The sequence below is a fragment of the Cimex lectularius genome, unplaced genomic scaffold (assembly GCF_000648675.2).
Source record: "Cimex lectularius strain Harlan isolate CLEC.00 unplaced genomic scaffold, Clec_2.1 scaffold206, whole genome shotgun sequence".
In the NCBI taxonomy this organism is placed as follows: domain Eukaryota; kingdom Metazoa; phylum Arthropoda; class Insecta; order Hemiptera; family Cimicidae; genus Cimex; species Cimex lectularius.
The window spans coordinates 250,265-271,765 of NW_019392762.1; the positions used below are offsets into that span (position 1 = coordinate 250,265).

Sequence of the window (21,501 nt, forward strand, 5' to 3'; positions counted from 1 at the left end):
ATCTCTCTCTCTCTCTCTCTCTCTCTCTCTCTATCTCTCTCTCTCTCTCTCTCTCTCTCTCTCTATCTCTCTCTCTCTCTCTCTCTTTCTCTCTCTCTCTTTCTCTTTCTCTTTCTCTCTCTCTCTTTCTCTTTCTCTCTCACTCCTCCCCCCCTATAAACCATTTTGGCAATGTTGCTAAGAATAATCTAGATGTGTGAATGATTATGTGAGCAATAATTTAAGTATAAGTATGAAGAATTAGTATCATTTTTTGATCAATGAAGGTTTGGATTAATGGAAGTTTTTTTTATGTTGGTATGTACCAATTGTCTTTCGGTAAACGCGACAGCGTAATATACAAGATATTATGCCCATATCTAGAGGAAAGTGATGGAATTGATCCGATAAGAGAGCTCGCCAACATCAATTAGCCGGTTGATGTTTATATTGGAGATGTTAATTAATCCCGTTGTGGGGAGGACGCCCTTCTCCTGGATACGCGTACGATCTTCCTTCCCTTCTCCTCCTGGATTGCCATTGCCGATCCCGAGGAGGCCAAGGGCAGTTTATGCTTCGTTTCGCTCTTTCTCATCTCTCTCTCCAGGGCCGCGGCGTTGCCAATATTTTTCAGGACGGGCCTCGTTGCCAGACCACGGATGGCCAAGTCCCGGGTACCAATTCGTAACGCCCTTTTTTTCCCTTTCCTTGCGACTTTAATCATTCCATTTTTCGATTTCTCCCCGTCCCCCGCGCCACGTGGCGATGATTAAATTTTCACTTTGGATTTCTCCCTTTTTCCGCCCCATTTCACGTCTTTTTACAAGCTTTATATCTTATTTATATGGCGATAAAGCCGGTGAAGCTCGTCCCAATAAATGTCCTCGGATACATTTGTATAATTATTTAATTGTTGTTTTTGTAAAAAAAAAAATCAAGCCTACTCAATCTTAATAAATATATTAGAAGTGATAAAACTTCATACTTGATTTGGGTATTTTGTAAAAGGAAGAGCGGGTAGATATGTTTAAAAGTGAACTTTTATCCAGTTTTTTTTTAATTCTTTTTATATTTAATATATTGGGTTGTCCGGAAAATAATGCAGGATTTTAAGTTTTCATTAAAAAAAATCTATATAAAATATTCTGTTTACGTTTACAGGATTACTCATNTTTTGATTAAAGAACATTGCTTTAAAGTAACTAGTTTCTTTTTTTTTGTTTAATACCAAAATCCTGCATTATTTTCCGGACAACCCAATAGCTATATCATTATGTACATAGCATACTACAGGTATGGATCCGTCTGCCGGAGGTCGTTACGAAAATAAGAATACAGAGTAAATAATAAAAATAATAATAAAGAGAACAGAAATAAATCAAGGTTTTAACATTATTTGCTATATGCTAGGATACAAAAAAAAAAACATGTTAAAAATAATAGTGAAAATACATAAACAACAAACATGGGAGAAAAGTCTTAATCGTAAAGTGACAAAAAATCGCATATAGTAAAATCATATAATAAATAAAAGAAATTGGAATGAATTGGAGGGGTCAAAAATAGACTTCCATAACTAGGTCTAACCTATATTTCCAGGCGAAGATGTACTGAGTGAGCGCCCGGGTATCTGAGCAATCCAACAGATTTAACAGTACGTTTCTAGAGAGTGTGAAAGATCCCAAGTGTAACAACCTTATCTATAGCCATCTTAAGTCTGATAAACTAAGAGAATTTAGCTTCTCTCTCAGTAGATGAAGTAAGGTGTGCGGATGAGTCGTCTTTACATAAGGAAAATTTAAGCGACGATCCCGGAGTAAGCAAGCAATCCCGATGCCGTATCTTATTTCTAGATAGCAGAACTGACAAAAGAGCTGGCCAATCAGCTAGGTTTTCGTAGGTGGGTCAGGTTACTCCAAAACGTTGATAGAGCCTAATCGATTGGGCATACCAGGAGGTCTTTAGTCCTGATGACTTCGCTGTTATTTTAGCCAATTTTGTTTACAGGGAATTTTTTTTAACTAAATGAGAAGTGGAGTTTTAAGGTATATATATAAATCAGGTCAGCGGATGTTCCTAAGTAAATCATGAAGTTTGGGATGAGGTTAGGAATGGGTTAGGAAGAGCAAATAACTTACAAATAACAAATCTTGTTGTAGCTCCACATCTGTCAACCGTAACGGATGATTGAACGACATACCGAGTTGAATACATTAAATTTCAAGTGGATCAGAACCACTTCCTGTTTCGTCAATGGGACCCAGGTTTTACAGAGAGCAATTTTAGCACGTGAGATTTTCATATGGTTTGACCAGTATAATTGAAAGGTAAGCTTAACTCCAAGGTTTAAAATAAATTGATATAATAAGTGATATTCGTTCACCACCTCATGAATTCGGACAATTTGAGATTAAACGTCAGTTCCACTGGGTGCAATATGATTAGAATATTTTAATATTATGTTGTCGTCCATGCGCAGTATCTGCCTAAATGACAATATCGTCTGCATAGAGTAGTATTTTTATACTAACGTTGCCTATTCGGACTCCACATTCAATGGTCGAGGGGAGGTCATCGAGAAAGAGCGCGAACAGAACCGGACTGAGTAGACAACCCTGCCTAACACCACAATTAATCTCGAAAAAATCGTATATACCTTCACGCCCTCGGACCTCTAATGCTGAGTCTGAGAAAAGGGATTTTAGGATTTTCAAAAATTTTTCTAGAGATGCCCTAGTTACCGATCCTGAACAAAAGACCACTACGATCTATACCATCAAATGCGGCTTTTAAGTCCATGTTTAGGCCTTGCCAGCTTGATATTAATGATATTTAACAAGACAAGTTATCACTTTTAGACTCTACGGAAACCCGTTTGACATTCACTCAATATACCTTTTCTTACTACGAAGGCATCAATATCACGTCCAGGATCCAGTTTTGACTACTTTTTACACCTTTATTTTCTTAATCTAACCTGTTTCTTTCTTCTGACTTTTTCCGAACGCTTGCATTTAGAACAAATAGCATAAATAGTTATTGAACCAATTCCTGCAAATAAATGAACACGAAATAGCACACATAACTTGGTTAACAGACCCGACACCGTCCTGGTGTTGAGTATTACTTGTATTTAAACTTTTAATTATTTCTTATATGCAATAAAAGATAAATAGTCATAAATTGACTGTACATTAAAAAAATTGGACATTTCGACGAATGGGTTAAGGAACAAACATAAAAAAAAATTATTAAAAAAAATTGAAATCGACCGCGTGATTTGGCTCGGGTTTGCGTCCTCGGTTCTAAATATAAGCGGTATTTGCCGGGTCGGAATTGTGCCTTTACATATGTCCTGGTAGTGCAGCGGGCACAGGAATAGAACGGCACAACCGCACAGCTGAGGACAACAATAAAGAGCAAAACAACAAGAGGACGTTGGCCTCTCTCGCCTCCCCCTTTTCGACCGTACAGTCTTCTTTTCGCCGCGTTTTACATGACAACTCTAAATGGGACACCGTCATCTCCCTTGTGCGCGGGGGCCCATGGCGAGAACAAGAAGGATATTTTCCCCCAGATATTTTTTTTGTCTACAATGAGAAAAACAAAAAATATATCCTCCGGTGTTCCTAATAAAACGGGCCGAATTTTATTTTAAGGTCCTGAATATAATTCAACATAAAAGTGTTGGTGTGTTCAGTATAAAAATGTTACCTAATATGAAAAGTAATCAGGAAGATAAAAATATTTAGGAAAGGATCACAACCAAAAAACCTGATAACAAAATAGAGAAAATCCAAGCACTTACAAGAACCTCCCTCTCTATCACTCACTACCTTTCTCTCTCTCTCTTTTTCTCTCTCTCTTTCTCTCTCGCTCTCTCTCTCTTTCTTTTTTTTCTCTCTCTCTCTCTCTCTCTGACGCTTGCTTTATTTCTCTCCTCTCTCTTTCTTTGACAATTGCTATTTCTCTGTCTCTCTCACTAAAAGGTCCCATTCTCTCTCTCTTTCACTCCCTCTCAAAAAATAAATCATTTAATTAAATTTACAAAAATAACGCTAAATTTTTTAAAATATGACCGACTTCATAAAGCACCCATTATTAATATTGTTTTAAATTCAATACATTTTCAACAAGCTAAATATATCGATACTACTTTTCAACATCATGTTAAATGTGTTACAACCAGCATAAGGAGTATAAAACACTTCTCAATACCAGATTTAATTCTGTAAAATATAAAAAAATCGTTGTTATAACAAGTATATATATACAAGTATCAATGTTTTACCAGATGAAATTTACATTTATGTAAATTTTTATTTATTTATTATTACTGTTCCACATTCAGCTTAAATTTTTTTTATTTTTTTTATATATTGTATACATATGATATCTAGAAGTTCATGTATGTAAGGTCTAATTGTAAAATGTTCGTTTCTCGTTGAGTGTAATTGACCTAACTCTGCGAGATTGTAAAAATAAATCCAATCAAATTTCTCTTTAACCGTTGCTTTATTTCTCTCTCCGTTAATCTGTCCCTCTATTTTTATCTCTCATTCTCCGAAAGGCACGCTCTCTCAGTATCATGTTTTTTCCTTTTCCGACAGTTACGCTCTTTTTTCTCTTTCAACATCTACCTCTCTTTCTCTATCTCTCGTTAGTTCTTTTTCAATCGTTGTTTCTCTCTTTTACAAGAACCATTTTCTCTCGCTTATTCTCTCTTTGTACTCGCTTTCACTTCAGGAGTAAAATTGGAAAATAAAATATTTGACAACGAACCTTAACCAAAAAATTTCATATGAAAATGGTGAAAATACTTCGAATTATTTAGATACCACGTTCACAAATATTACAACTTTTCAACAATCCTTCATAAAATTTGAAGTATCGGAATTATGACAATTCGTTCCATTTGTCACAAAAGCGTCGGGGGAATTTCAATTGGCATTATTTCTTAAGTGTACACGGTGTGATATTTGTTGTTGAAGGGCCGGCTATTTTTCGACAATAAACACGTACACGTTTTCAATTAGTACTGTGCAGAATTGACAACCGTTGTCGCTCGTTTGCATTTCACGCCCAAATAACACGTAAAAGCACAGTTTCAACTTGACAGAATTGACTTAAGCTAAACAAGTCGGAATGTAATAACAATAATAATAATGGAGAATTAAAATCAATTACTAAAATTGAATCATATGCCATCAATAATTTTCAATCATCACTGTCACCCATAATACATTTTGTTTGTCTTTAATAGCATAGAGATCTGATTGATGTGAATCTTTTGTTTAGTCATCACTGATAATTTTCGTCTGCCTATCATCGTTGTGTTGGAGTTTTTAATTTTGCTATCAAATTAGACCATTACGACTAATTATAACTAGAAACTCGGAAAAAAGATCAAAATACCTAGCCCCTCGAATTGCAAAGTAATTGTTGTTGGAAAAACCGTCGACCTCCGGAAAGGCTTCTCGGCTGATAAAAACTTGTTAAAAAAATGAGCACAGCCTTCCCTAAACGGTAGGCCGAAAATGAAAGGGATCGAGAGGTCGTGCATAACTGAGCTCATAATGAGTGGGATATTTCGCCATGGATCTCGCTTATGATCGAGACAGTAGCCATTTCCTAGCCGTAATTATCCTAGGCTCGGAGCAATTAGCCTTATCTTTAAAAACGAACCGCTTTAATGCTTGAATCCAGGCTCTGATTTCTCGCAATGCTCTTCTTTTATTCTTAAACCCCACATTTTAAAGCGAATACCAAAAATATTTCGGTTTTCCCTGTATTTGGATAGTAAATCATGGGTCCTTCTTTTACACTACTTTTGACTGAATAAAGATCAACTTTGGTTCTTTGGTTTTATACCGTAAATGACTAACAAGGTTCTTTTCAGGGTTTTGTTCTTTTTTTGTCTGTCTCTGCCTAAAAAATTGATCCACATAGGTTCTGTTCGGTTTATTTCGGTTTTTTACTGTATTTGGATAAAAAGTCATGGGTTCTTTTTTTACATCACTTTTGACTAAATAAAGATCAACATGGTTTTTTGGCGATGGTTGTATAGAGTAAATGACTACAAGTTTCTTTTCAGCGTGTTGTTCTTTTTTTTGCACCATTTTTGCCTAAATAACATGACTTTTGACAAAAAAATATCAACTTGGGTTCTTTTTTGTTTTATACAGTAAATGACCAACAGGGTTCTTTTCAGGGTTTTGTTCTTTTTTTTGTACTGTTTTTGCCTAAAAAATCGATCCACACAGGTTCTTTTCGGTTCATTTCCGTTTTTTACTTTATATTTGTATAAAATAATAAATAAATAGAATGATGGGTTCTTTTTTACACCACTTCTGATTAAATAAACATCAACTTTGGTTCATTTTCGCTTTATACAGTAAATGACTTGGGTCGTTTCGGGTGTTTTTATTCTTGGTTATACACTGTTTTTGCCTAAAAAATATAAACTTTGAGCCTATTTTTGGTTTATACACCGTAAATAACTAACTAGGCTTTTTGCAGGGTTTTTTGGTTCTCGTTTAACGCTGTTTTTGCCTAAAAAAGATCCTCTTTGGTGCTCTTCGTGTACCGTAAATGACTATCTAGGCTTTTTTCAGGTTTTATATTCCTAGTTTTACGCTGTTTTTGCCTAAAAAGATCCTCTTTGGTGCCCTTCGTGTACCATAAATGACTAACTAGGCTTTTTTGCAGGCTTTATTGCTCTTGTTTTTAACACTGTTTTTGCCTAAAAAGATCCACTTTGGTTTTTTTTGTTTTATACCGGAAATGACTATCTAGGCTTTTTTCAGATTTTCTGTTCTTGTTTTTACACTGTTTTTGCCTATAAAAGATCCATTTTGACTCTATTTTTGGTTTTATACCGTAAATGACTATCTAGGCTTTCTTCAGATTTTATTTCCTGGTTTTACATTGTTTTTGCCTAAGAAAGATCCATTTTGGTTATATCTTTGGTTTTATGCTAACTTGGCTCGTTTCAAGTTTTTGCGATAAATAACTAACTAGACTCCTTTCATGTTTTGGTGTTCTTGTTTTTATAATGTGATTAGGTGGAGTTACATTAAAAAATTAACTACACGTTTTTGGATTTGACGAACAGATGGGCCAAAATGAACATTTTCATTGGAGATGAGGGTATTTCATTCGAAATCGCGACCGCCTGTCGTAATAGAACAGCCATTAGCTGTGCTCTGTGTAATTACAGATGCCATTGTCCACTTCCGTGTTACCTAATGGTAAACGTTGCCGGCATTGCTAATGCTGGATCCCCCCCAGCAGCCGTGCAATCAAGGCCGCCTTTTGTCTAACGATCCAGTTGCAGCTGAACACCGGCCAGCACTCCCAAATGACTCATTTAGATCCTTACATCTTGTGCGAGACGGCTAGACTACTTTCTATGAATTATTCGGATCGTGTAGATGGTCGATTACCATACGTTCGATTTCTGCGGCTGCGGAAATAAAAACCCCTTTCCTCTGCTTAATTATTCTTTCAATATGAACTTGTCGGCTGAGAAAGCCTCACTGAATCTCCAACGGTCTCATCACAATATTTGTCTCAAAAAATCAATATAATCTTTGTGTTATTGCTTTTATAAAACTATTTACATGATATTACCAACCATAATTCGAAATGAAACAATTCCATTTGTCAAATACGTCAGTTTTCCACAGTGGAACGTATTATTAGACTTATTTTCATTTTAGGAGGCACATTTATTAGACGTCTGACATCCTATTTTCACTCCTTATAACGTAAATGCCAACGTTTCTCATTTTTACTTTTTCTCTGAGAAATATAATACTTAACGGACTTATATATTTTTTTTTTTAGATATTATTTATTCACGAGTCCCATTTATTTGACATTTGACATGCACTCATTCCACGAAATTCCGACATTGATATTCTTTTTATTTATCTTATTGTTTTAAAAATAATATATTTTAATACTATTTGATTGTGACATCCAGCGAACAAATAAAAGAAAATGACGCAGTTCTGCCAATAAAGTCAAAACGTTTAATTATAATATTATTGCAAACGTAAATTTTAAATTAATATTAGGGGTTAATCACTTCCACACAAATGGCGAGAAAGTATAACGCTAGAGTGAAAAGAAGAAAGAAAGAAAAAATGGAGAAAAGAGAGGGTAGAGGTCATTGAAACTGGGGGAGTCAGAGTGAAAGATATATACATAAGTATAAAGATAGATACAAAGCGAGAGAGAGATAGAGACAGAGATAGATATATAGAGAGATAGTGAGAATAGAGAAATAATGAAATAGTGAGAGAGAGAAAGAGAGAGTGATATGGAATGAGAAGGACAAGATAAAAAGAGATAGAGCGAGCGAGTGACAGAGGGAAAAACCGCGAGCTAGTGCCAGAGAGAGAGAGCGCGCGCGAGAGAAAGTGAGAGTGAGAGGGGAGAGAGTAGGAGAAGAGAGAAATAGTGAAATTGAGAGAGAGAGAATGAGAGAGATGAGAGAGTGAAAGGGGGTGAGAAGAACAAGATAGAAAGAGGTAGAGCGAGCGGGTGACAGAGAGGGAAAACCCGCGAGCTAGTGTCAGAGAGAGAGAGAGAGAGAGAGAGAGAGAGAGAGAGAGAGAGAGAGAGAGGAGAGAGAGAGAGAGAGAGAGCGAGCGAGCGAGAGAAAGAGACAGACAGAAAAATAGTCAGACAGGCGAGATAGGGGTCATGGAGAGAAAAGGAAAAAACAGTGAGTGTCAGATCGGGAAAGAAAGAGGGAGTATGAGGGAGGGTCAGAGAGAGAGAGAGAGAGAGAGAGAGAGAGAGAGAGAGAAAGAAAGAAAGTGAGTGGGTGTGTCTCAAAGGGGAACGAGGGAGTGTGTCAAAGCGAGAATGAAAGAAATAGTAGGTCAAAGAGAGAAAAAAGTGAATGTCAGATCGAGAAAGAAATAGATAAAGTGTCAGGGAGAGAAAGAAAAAAAAAGAGCGAGTGTCGGAGAGAGAAGAGTGTCAGAGATGTAGAGAGAGAGAGAGAGAGAGAGAGAGAGAGAGAGAGAGAGAGCACATTGCCTAAAATTAATTTTCTTTAGACCCAGGCCATCAAAGGAACAAACACACAATATATAAAAAACATGAAAGTCCTCTAAATTCGCGATTTTCATTTTCGATTTTCCTTAAAATCATTTTGATTTTCATTAAATTTTGATGAAATCTTACTACTGTAAGTTTTGTGGATCCAAATGATAAATTTGTAGCAATAGTTTCTTAATGTAAAGCCTTTGTGTCATTGTTAATAGTAATTTTAGTTTCTTAGGAACTATTTCTTCGATGTGCGCAGACGATGGAATGCTTAAAGTATTCAATAAGCTCACTTCATTTTGTTGAGCCAACTTGGTTTTCTTCAATGGCTAATTAACGTTTTTCACCCGGTCTTTTAAACTTTCTTAATTTAAACTTTACAAAAATCGATGTGAGGCAGGGGTATCCTCTGTCGGTTTCCAGCAAAATGTGACGCCCGTATGAAAATCATACGTATGTTTTCAAAAAGAGGGAGCAAATTTAAAAAAAAAAATCATAGGCCCTCTTTTATAGTATTTCCCAGTCACGCATGAGATGCGAAATTCAGATGGTAACAGGCGGTGGAAGAATGTGAGGAAAATATCGCATGACTGGGGATTATGCCATTAGCCGCCGGTTTCAGTTTTGCTCATCCTTTCTGGCCGTCCGACATAGGCCCTAAACGATTTCGAAACGATAATAATTGGCGATAAAAGAATTTTTCCTTATTATTAAAAACAGCTTAACTAAAAATTTACACTTGAGCGCGATCCACATAAAAGGGTTCATTAAGAAACAAATTTCTTGAGATTTTTTAATATTTTATTTTACTATGTTATAATTAATAGTTCTTTTTTTTATTGAAAAAAGCTAACGTATACTTAATTAAAAATTTAATTAAAATAAAATTTGGTCGAGGGGGAAGAGAAGAGATAATTGCTAAGGCTGAGATAATTTGGTTTTATATCAAACAAGGTCTATGGTTATATCATAAAATCTCATTATCGCGAAGAGAAAAAAAAGAAAAACTTCACAATTTTGAATCAAAGGCGCAGAACAGAAACTGGCTTTTCCAAAAGGGAGTTAATGAACCTCCCCAGTTTTGAATTAATCCCTCGGATTCTAATTGTCATCGAGGCACATAAGAGCGGAAAATAATTTAACATTTAGATGTTTTACATATTAATTATAATACTGCAACCGTATGCAAATCCCCCCGGAGGCGTCATATGGCACAACCACACGAGGCCGCATCTGACGGAGATAACGCCATAAATCCGTCTCTGAAATGAAGCTTTGGATTATAAATTAAATTAATTGGATTACCAAAAAAAAATTAAGTGTGAGGTTGGAATCTCGACCGACGGTAACACTCGGACTCTCGGACTATATTTTCTCCAACTTTGTCATTCACAACCAAAAAGCATCCTTTTGAAATCAAATCGCTTGTTTCGATGGGCTTTTCGAATTTACGGTTGTATACCGTAAATGATTAACTAGGCTTTTTTTCAGGTTTTATTGTTCTCCTTTTTACAGTTTTGCCAGTTTATCTTTGTTTCATACCGTAAATGACTAATTTGACTCGTTTCAGGTTTTTTGTTCCTGGTTTTACGCTGTTTTTGCCTAAAAAGATCCATTTTCGTTATAACTTTGGTTTTATACCATAAATGACTAACGTGGCTCGTTTCGGGTGTTTTTGTTCTTGCTTTTACACTGTTTTTGCCTAAAAAAGATAAACTTTGAGCCTATTTTTGGTTTATACACCGTAAATAACTAACTTGGCTCGTTTCAGGTTTTTTTATTTCTGGTTTTACACTGTTTTTGCCTAAAAAAGATCCACTTTGGTTCTATTTTTGGTTTTTTACCGTAAACGACTAACTTGGCTCGTTTCAGGTTTTTTGTTCTTGGTTTTTGCACTGCTTTTGCCTAAAAAATATTCACTTCCATTGTTTTTGTGCTTTATGCCGTGAACTTTGTCATTCACAAAATATAACAATGGGATACTTCTGAAAACAATATCGCTTGTTTCGATGGGCTTTTCAAAATCATCAAAATGGCCAATTTCATTGGAGTTAAGTCTAATTCAGTTTTAATTCCACTATAAGGGGCTTATTGAAGTTAAACTGACTTTAATTGCTTTACCTCAGTGAGTGAGGGGTCTTTCAGGAAACTGTTCGAAATTTTTATCTTTTTTCACTTTCTGTCGTGTTTTTAATTTGAAAGATGCGTCCTTAGTTATTCACACTACAGTTTTTGCTCAAAATTTCTATGGCTTGAAGAAGGAGACTTTGATGTGGACTTTTTTCGGATAATTTGTCAAAAGGAATGGTCAAGGTGAACAGTGCGTTAGGTAAATGGCAAGGAGCTTTGACAATTTATTAGTTGTACAGTTGGAACTACCTTATAACAAACTTGTCACTGGTCTTGTTTAGAGTTAGTTGTGCTTTGCCGCTTATGCTAAAAGCTTTTATAGTTTGCCAAATCTTATGTTAATTTGCCTTCTGTGAGGATTCCAGATCAGTCCTCAGTCTAAACTATAAGACTGTAGACTATAAGTTTAAAAATCCTTGTTCACACAAGAAAATAAGAGGCAAATTGTAGTTCAACCTTGAGTCAGGTTTGCATCGCAATTTTATCTGTCGGGCACGTTAGTAGATTGGGCATTGTGAAATAACCTACGTGTAAGGATAAGGAATCTACGTTTGGAATTAATTCGTGGTTCGTTTTATAGAATTAAGTGTAATAGAAAAAGGAGAAATATTAAAATAAAGTATATTTGAAGTGAGAAAGTCTTGAGTGGGCGTCGCGGGTGAAAAATTTCCGAGGTTGTCCCCTCCCCCGATTTCCGCTGGTTTCCGTTTTCCCAGTTTCCCCGATGTGCGAGGGACGACTGGGACGGAATAGCCGAGACCCGAGGGCGGGGCGGTGGCGGGGGCGGCGGGCTATTGATCGGCCTAACCTTGAACTTGGCCGCCATTGCGGGGGCGGCTGCGGGGGTGCGAGCGGCATCCCTCACCCAGTACCCACTGCCCCACATCCCCTCACCGCCCCCGCCACGGCCGAATTCGTCAAAACCCGGCCCGGGAGCCGAAATTCGCCCTGGGATAATGGGCCCGCCCCCGTCCCCGGGCCTTTCCGTGTTCCAGGGCGATATCGCATTTCCCTTTAAATAGTAAGATCCGAACTAGGCAAATAAACACACATCGATTTTACCACGTTTAGTAGGTCAACTCACCCCCCCCCCCGTTGTCGCCGACTAATTCGGATAAAAATACCTCTGGAGTAATCGGTAGGGGAATGTGCTAAACACAAACAAAGGGATTACCTCTGCCCTCTTTGTTAACAACAACAACAACATTTAAAAAGACGACTTTTATCATTTCATAGTCTTCCTAAAACCGTAAGCAAATTTATTTCCCAAACAAAATACACCATCAGCATAAGATTATTTATAATAAAGGTAGTTCAAAATACGTTATTAGTTGAAAAAACCTATTGTTATCATGTTAGATAGATCCTCTTATCGATCAATTAAGAAAGAAAGAGAGAGAGAGAGAGAGAGAGAGAGAGAGAGAGAGAAGGAGGAAGGCTCAGAGAAAGTAAGAGTGAGATTGATTGATGGGATAGATGGATTGATACAGACAGAGATAGAGAGAGAGAGAGAGAGAGAGAGAGAGAGAGAGAGAGAGAGAGAGAGAGAAGGAGGGAGGCTGAGAGAAAGAGAAAAGGAGGGTGGTTGAGAGAAAGAGAAATGAGGGTGGCTGACAGAAAGTAAAAGTGAGATTCATTGATGGGATAGATAGATAGATTGATACACTGAGAGAGAAGGAGGGAGGTTGATAGAAAGTAAAAGTGAGTTTGATAGATGGGATAAATAGATTGATACCGAGAGAGAGAAAGAGAGAGAGAGAGCGAGAGAGAGAGAAAATTGGCAGATTTGAAGAATTTGATTTGAAGCTTAAGCTTTTCTCAAAGGTTTCATTTGTAAAAAATCTTGAGAAACATAGCGTAAAATTTTTTTAACTATTTTCCATTTTGTATACGATTGATAAGACAACTTTTTTAAAAATATAATTGTAATTTTTCTTAGCAAATAAAAGTTTTTTCTTTTTACAAATCCAATTCTAATTTTTCCAACCAAATAGGACTTTTTTCTAACCTAATTGGACTTCTTCTAACTAAATAAAACATTTTTCAAAGCTAATTCGACTTTTTCCAAATAAAGAAATCTCTTTTTTTTCAAATCTAATCGTACTTTTTCCTACCAAATAAATCTTTTTTTAAATCTATTTGTACTTTTACAAAATAAAGCTTTTTTCAAATCTAATTAGACTTATTCCAACCAAATAAACCTTTTTTCAAATCTAATTAGACTTTTTCTAAGTAAATAAATATATTTATCAAATACAATTTGACTTTTTCCAAACAAACAAGACTTCTTCAAATCTAACTGAACTTGAATTGAACAAATCAAACGTTTTTCAAATCTAATAGGACTTTTCCTAACTAAATAAATATTGTTCTTTTTTTCAAATCTAATTGAACTTTTTTCAGCCAAATAGAACTTTTTTCAAAACTAATTTAACTTTTTCCAACCAAATAATTGTTTTGTTTTTTTCAAGTTTAATTGAACTTTTTTCAAACAAATATTTTTTTTACTTCAAATCTAATTCAACTTTTTCCAACAAACTAGTTTTTTCAAATCTAATTTTTTTTTCAACCAAATAAATCTTTTTTCAAATTTAATTGGACGTTTTTCAACTCTAATTGTATTTTTTCTTATCAAATAGAACTTTTTTCAGTCAAATAGAAACTTGAGCTATTCTTAATGTTTTTTATGTAAAAAGTCTTATTAAACATATTGCAAGAATTGTTTTACAGTTTGTGATTTTATGTACGATTGATCAAATAGAACGGGTCTTTAAATCGGAAAAATGTGGAATTTTGCTAGAAAATCGTTTTTGACAAGGCGTCGTTGGATGTTGTTCGGAGAGAAGGATGTCCTGCCAGGCCGACTTCAACGTGTTCAGCACCTGTGGCAAGAATGACCCAAGCCACACCCCTGTCGAACCCGACTCGGAACTTCGGTAGTAAATCTTTCCCTCGTTCCTGCCGCACATGCTAGATTCAGCCTAGGGCCCAATCAATGAACGCTTTAAAACGCTCCGTTGCCCTTTAACCGCATTCGTTCCAGGTACAATTGGAAGAAAGTTGACGTTTTTAAACCAAAACCGGGATGTGAAATGGACAGAATAGGGCTTCTGTTGGTGGTGTTAAAATGTTATAACTAATAACGATGTTATAACTAAAACCCATCATAATTTGCGTATATATTTTGTAGATATATAATATTAATATTTTCTCTTCAAACCTGTTTTCATAATTTAATTACTTGTCCAATATGTATTATGTTAAAACACCTGTGAATGTAGCAAGCTAATGTGCAAACTACCTATATATTTTATCTTTTTCCAAACAAACTACATATATATTTTATATTTCTCCAATCAAAATTAAACTTGCATTTATCCTTACGTTAAATTAACTTTCCAAAAAATCTAATTGAATTATTTCAAAAACTGTGAAAAGTATTTTTAAAATAAAAGAACTTGTTCAAAATCAAAACTAACTTTCTATAAATAATAACTAATAAGTAATAATATTTAACTTTCTAGAAATTAATTGTGCTTTTTCCCTACCAATTGATATATTTTTTTAAATCCAACTAGATATTTATCAAGCAAATTGAATTTTTTTTTAATTCTAATAGATTTATCTAAGTGAAATTACACTTTAACTAAGTCTGATTTAACTTTTTGCAATTTTAATTTAACTTTTGCCTATTCAAATGTCTTTTCTAACCAATTTGAATGTTTCCTAGGCCAAAAAAAGTTAGGCTTTTTTTCTTTAAAATTACTATTTTCCGAAACTTGAACTTTTTCCAGGCAAATTAAACTGTTTCAAAACAAATTACTCTTTTTTTAATTCACATCTAACTTTTTTAAATTCTAATCAAACTTTATTCAAAATAAATTGTACTTTTTTTAAACAAGAGAACTTTTTTTTAAGACAAATTACACTTTTTTTCATTCCGTTCAAACTTTTTTTTTTACTCTAATTGAACTTTATTGAACGTAAATTGTACTTTTTTTAAACAACGGACTTTTTTCAAGGCGAATTACAATTTTTTTCATTCCGATCAAACTTTTTTTTTACTCTAATTGAACTTTATTGAACGTAAATTGTACTTTTCTAAACAGTGGACTTTTTCAAAGGGAATTTCAGTTTTTCATTCAAATCAAATTTTTTTCTATTCAATTGTGCAAATTTGAAACAAAATCGTTTATTTCTACAAATATAATGGTTCAAATAGCACGACGAAAAAGCGTATACGCAATTAACAAAACTAAATGCATAGATTTTTTGGAGCATTTCAAACGTAATTCAACTAAACCAAGGCAGAAAAGGGCAATTCAATATTTAATGGAAATGATTACATATGTTAATAACAGCTTGGGAAGGAGTTATCGGACGTTCCATCACCTCCTGGTCCGCTTAGGCTCGCTGAGCGTTCCTTCAACCTCCGAGAGACCCTCTATTCAAATTATTTCGTAAAAAATTAACTACTATTTAGACCAACATTTTTTATTCAGTTGTTCATGTGTTAAAGAATTAATTTTTTAAAAGGGGAAGGATTTCGTAAGAAAACGTTAGTTTTTGACATTTTAAATTTTAAATCTGGATGGAAACCCCTGCTTGTATTTTATATATAGGAGGGTAAATTTAAACAATCTTCCATTCCAGAAATAAATATTTTCCCCTTTTACTACCCCTTTTAAAATCGCACAATTGAAAATGATTTTTTTTTACCGGTGGAATTAATAAAGGATCGGACCGTATCGATCAAAAGGTATAATAAAGATGGGCCAGCAGTACTAATAACAGACGGTATCTGATTGCCCCCGACTGCATATTATTTGCTGGCAAATTACAAAAGCCTATAGAAAAAAAAAACACGTATGAGCGGCGCCTTTTTTGGAAACCGGAATCCCCCCTTGCAAAATTGGTCCGGCTTTCAGATTTGTATTGGGTTGTCCGGAAAATAATGCAGGATTTTAAGTTTTCNGAAATTATTTTGATTAAAGAACATTGCTTTAAAGTAACTAGTTTCTTTTTTTTTGTTTAATACCAAAATCCTGCATTATTTTCCGGACAACCCAATATTATTTTCCCTTTTAATACTATTTTAATCCGTGAATCATCTCATCAAGTTTTATGAGCCGGGTTTTTTTCGTATTGGGCATATTGAAAATACACGTAATCAAGTGTTATTTGGCCGAGATGCTATCAATTATCTCGAAATTATATCTGTAATTTTCTTCGAAAAAAAAGCTTTGATTGAACAAATTCTCCTTTGAATTGGAAACATTAGTGAATAAATAAAAATTTCTATTTGTTTGAAACCCTTATTAGGCAGATATACAGCTATTTTTAAATTATTTGTAAATATTTATTTCTAGGAACAATAGAATTTTAAGGATTTATTTGGGAAAATAAATAATAAAAGACCGCTTAAAAGGATTTATAATTGGGAGGAGGCCGTGAACTGCGAAAAAATAGGCGAATAAATCGCTCGTCCTTGATCCCCCCATAAAATGCAACCTACGGTGAATTCGATTCATTATAAAATCCGGATTCGTATTTTTCTAAACGGGGCCTGTGTGTTTGGCGATGCGACTACGATTGCGGCCCGTCTCGTGATGGATGAGCCAGTCACGACCGACCAACAGCAAAAAACCACGCTGTTCTAGGGGGCGGGGAGAACTATGTGCAAATTTCGGAACATCGATGCATCAACGTCACTGGGCGAATACGTTTGACGGTTTTAAAGGATGAAAAGAGGCTAGAAAGTGAGGAAAAGCTGTTAAAAGACGCCTTTTCCTTTAACTTTAAAAAACTTTATTCATAAAATGTATTAAAGTTTTTAACGGTAGTTTATGTACAGGATGTGAAAGAGGTAGCAAGAAATAATGATGTCTTTGATTACTAAACATCGTAATTAAAACCTTCTTTTGTAAGATATAATATTTATTATCGATATTTTAGAAGGCCAAACGTTCAATGTCAACATAAAAACAGATGGTGGAGTTGTTGGCCAGCATGATCTCAATGGTCCCAATTCCGACAATCAAGATACACTTTATGTTCAATGGTATTAACCGGGCTAAAATCGATTGTGGTACATCGAACAGTATCAATACACTAAGGTAGAGAAGGTTTTGGTCAATTGATATTCAATAGTGTCCACTATATTAACATCGATCTCAGGGCATATCGACAACCATGGTCAAAACGCATCACGATCATAAAACCTGATAGACTGTATTGGGCAGGTTGATATCAAACAATAGATCCATGTAATGGCTGGATTCCTAACGATAATCAAACGACCATCAACATCGAAAAGTATTGACCAGGCTGAAATCGATAGTGGTAATCGATTATCACCATCCAAACACCAATGGTCAGCTTGACGACACTGTTCAAACACCAAACCTCATGACTACAAAACATCTATATTCGATATTCACTAGATTGTCATCGATCATCTATGATACCATCTGGCATCATGATATCCATGGTCAAACCTCATCAAGGTCGTAACACCCCTGATAGACTGTATCCGCCAGGTTGGTATCAAATCATAAATGTTCAATGGTTATGGCTGAATTTGCATCAACATCAAAATCCTGATGTTCAATAGTACTGACCAGGCTGAAATCGATAGTAGTACATCGATCATTACCATTTAAACACCAATGAACGTGATTACTGGCCAGCTTGACGTCAATGTACAAACATCAAACCTCATGACTACAAAACATCTATATTCGATATCTACTAGATTGTAATTGATCATCTATGATACCACCGGGCATATTGACGTCCATGGTCAAACCTCACCAAGGTCAAAATACCTTGATAGATTGTATCCAGTGACAAACATTAATCATCAAGATCGAACCATGAGTTTTTGCCCCTGTAACAAAGTAGCTAATCTCCCTAACTAAACTTTTGTACAAAATGAGTATAACCTTAGTCCAGATAACATGACTGTTTATCTGCAGGTGCACATCTGACTTCATTGTGCAGATTCTTTGGTTTACCTTTGTACACAGAGGTTTCGTCGCAGTCATTGAACCGGGCGGTGCATTTGTGAACCGTTGAGATTTGAAGAAAAAACAGGGTGGAATGGGGAAAGTATTTGCTGTCACATATACCTTTCATGAGAGGCTTCCAGACCATTGGCTCTACCAGTCTCGTTCGGAAATGTCTCCCGGAATATATCCGGACCCCCCCCCCTTCTAACGAAGCCCTTTCCTGGATTGATCGGCCGACTTGGCCCAATGAACCGGACACTGCGCTGCGTCCCCTCACTAAATCTTACAACAAAAGATTTGGCCTTTTACTGTTTTAAGAGGGGCTCGCTCTAATTTAAATTCGGAGTGGATTCGTCCCTTGGGCCTTACCAGGTGGCTCCTCCCTGTTCTTTGTCAGACTAAACATTTATGACCAAATCCTCCAAAAAAAAGACACAATGACCTTAAAATATAAGATGCCAAGACTCATTTTTTATTTAGAGATATATTTTCAATATTATTCACTCGCTTAACAACAATGGTCAACCATCGATCAACAACATTAAAAAACCTGATGATTCTATCCATCAGTCTGAATTCCTTGATCAAAAATCTTTTTTATGGCGAACTGTTGGTTCAATAGTTAAACATCGTCCGTCAATAACAAAGTACTAAAGGTAGACAGTAATCAATAATAGCTAACAATAGCCAAACTTTGATGGTGGTTAGTTGGGCAGGGACGGTTACACTTCGATCAACTTTAAACAATACATATTCGATAATATTAGGGTGTGATAAAATAGGGTGAATCAACGACTCCAGTTTATTCCAAACATTCCATTGTAACCTACTTCTGACACAAGGCAAGATTATAAGAACACCGAGACAAGGGTAACCTTACAGGAATGATCAAACATGGCGAAAATACTTGTAAAGAATATTGTAATTTATTCAATATAATTTCCATTCCACAAAGATTGAAGATAATGTTAAATAACGGGCACTTGGCTTACCGAGTTTTACCACGAGAATTTTGATTGTTGGTCTTGTACCAAGTGGCCAGAGGAGGATCTGCAAGACCAACGTACTATTGGCAGTACTATTACGCCAAGAACCTATAATTGGAATAATAAGATTTCTCAGAATGGGTCCAGACGAAACAAAGGCAGAAATATATGAATTCTAGAGGTTCCAATGTTCAATTCATAGTTAAAGAAGACTCGCCAAAACTGGTAAACACATAGCTAAAGAACTATTAATCGGCCACTTGCATCTGAGTAAACATCCACACAACATGGGCATATATAACGATAAACCTATTTGCAGATTTAGTGGGAGGAAGAAACAACCACCCATTTCATCTTCGAATGCGAAGCAAATGAGAATAGAGGCACAACCTAACATATAGAAAAAACCTAGGGGATGAAATTGTAGCAGCAACTGTCAATGACCTGATACTTTTTAGAAGAAGGATTGAGTGGATTGCACTGAACTAAGGAACTAGGAAGGTGCAATAAGCCAGAAGGCCGCAGTACCTGGTGAGCACCAACCACACTTCCAAGTATCTTCATTACCATCATCACCATATATGAATGAAGCACAGTTGGTAATATGATAATGGGTTTTCTAGTTGTTTATTTGATTTCCAAGGCTAAAAAGCAGACACACTGGCCAGAGGATAATCTGCAAGAACGTATAACCTATACTTGAGATAACAAAAACAAATACAGAGTCCTCCATCACAGAATGGATCTAAATCAAATAAAAGAAGAAGTGGATAAATTCTAGGGGAGTTAGACACAGTAAGCTTACGTTAAAACAACCCTCACCAAGATTGGCAAACGGAGGAACCGGATCGGGCATTTTCTGCACAAGCCCAAAACATGAGAAATCAAACTCATTAGGAAAGTGCACTTCGGTCTTTCAAGCAGAAAGACATGCCATCAATGCTTGTGCCCTGGAAAATCTTAAAAGAGGTTGCACTGATAAAAAAATCCTCATAGGATCTGATAGCCAAGCAGCCATTAAGACACAGAGGAATTTTGGGTAACGAGAAAGTAGACAGACTGGCCAGAGGAGGATCCGCAAGACCGTACATAGGCCCCCGAACCTATACTTGGGATAACAAAAACAAATATAGAATCCTCCATCGCAGAATAGATCCAAAGAAAACAAAAGGTGAAGTGGATAATCTCTAGCGGTGCTAGGCATAGTAAACTTATGATGAAACAACCCTCACCAAGACTGTCAAAATCACTGCTGAAACTGGAGAGGGCTAAACTCAGAGGAGTGATAGGACTACTAACCGATCACTGGCATCTGAGAAAACATCTACACAACATGGGCATACACAACGATGATCCCATCTGCATTTTATGTAATGAGGAGGAGGAAACAGCCACCCATATCATCTTCGAATGCGAAGCAACAGCTTAGTGGAGATTCAACCTAACATACGAAAAAAAACTAGGAAATGAAATTGTAGCAGCGACAGTCAATGACCTGCTACTTCTAAGGAGAAGAATAGAGTCTATTGCACTGAACTTAGGAACTGGGAAGGTACAATAAGTCTGAAGGCTGCACTGCCTGGGGAGTACAAACCGCGCTTCCTAGTATCCTCATCGCCCTCACCAGATATCAACTAGAAAGAAACTACGTAAAATAGAAAATATCTGTTATCGTCAACGGGTATAATGATACTTTTGGGAAGATGAGGGAGAGGAACAGGGGATGATTATAGTCGGTAAAGGGTTATCGATCCGATAGAGGCCGTGTTCATCTAATAAATGTTAACCGTCGAAACGTAATTCTGTGTAAATTTTAATAAAGTAGTGCAAGATGTGAAAAGTAGTACAAAGATATAATAGGAGTGATGATGATGGTGGATGTGGGGCAGATGAGATGAGACTGGCGGGCGGGGCGCCGGGGGCAAGGAGAGCCGGCTGACCTTCTCTCCACGGCGATTCCTATGGCGGTCGGGGCCCATTTTTCTCCGGCTTCTACCGGCCTCGCCTCCCACCGTGGACAACACCCACCAAAACATTCACTCCCAATCGATTACGAACGTTCCACGTGCTCCCTGGCAGTTTCGCGAGCGGCCGCCCGACCTCCTCCACCACCGCCTCACCTCCTCAACGTTCTCGACCGGCTATTTTTACGCTTTTGGGGTCGCCGTTTTATAATGAGGAAAGGACCGAAACCGGGTCTGGCCAATGACAAATTTTAACTTTTTCACTTTTGAACCGGCTGCCTGAGTCTTTACCTACGAGCCTCGAATTCTTACCTAATTCCTTAATAAAGTAGATTATATTCCTCATTTGTAAACCATGTCACACCGATC

General features: G+C 36.2%; 1 protein-coding gene across 1 annotated transcript in view; it reads left to right on the forward strand.

Moving 5' to 3' along the window:
- The window catches only part of LOC106670987 (ski oncogene), a 194,456-nt gene that overhangs the window by 164,846 nt on the left and 8,109 nt on the right, over positions 1 to 21,501 (forward strand). The window lies entirely within an intron of this gene.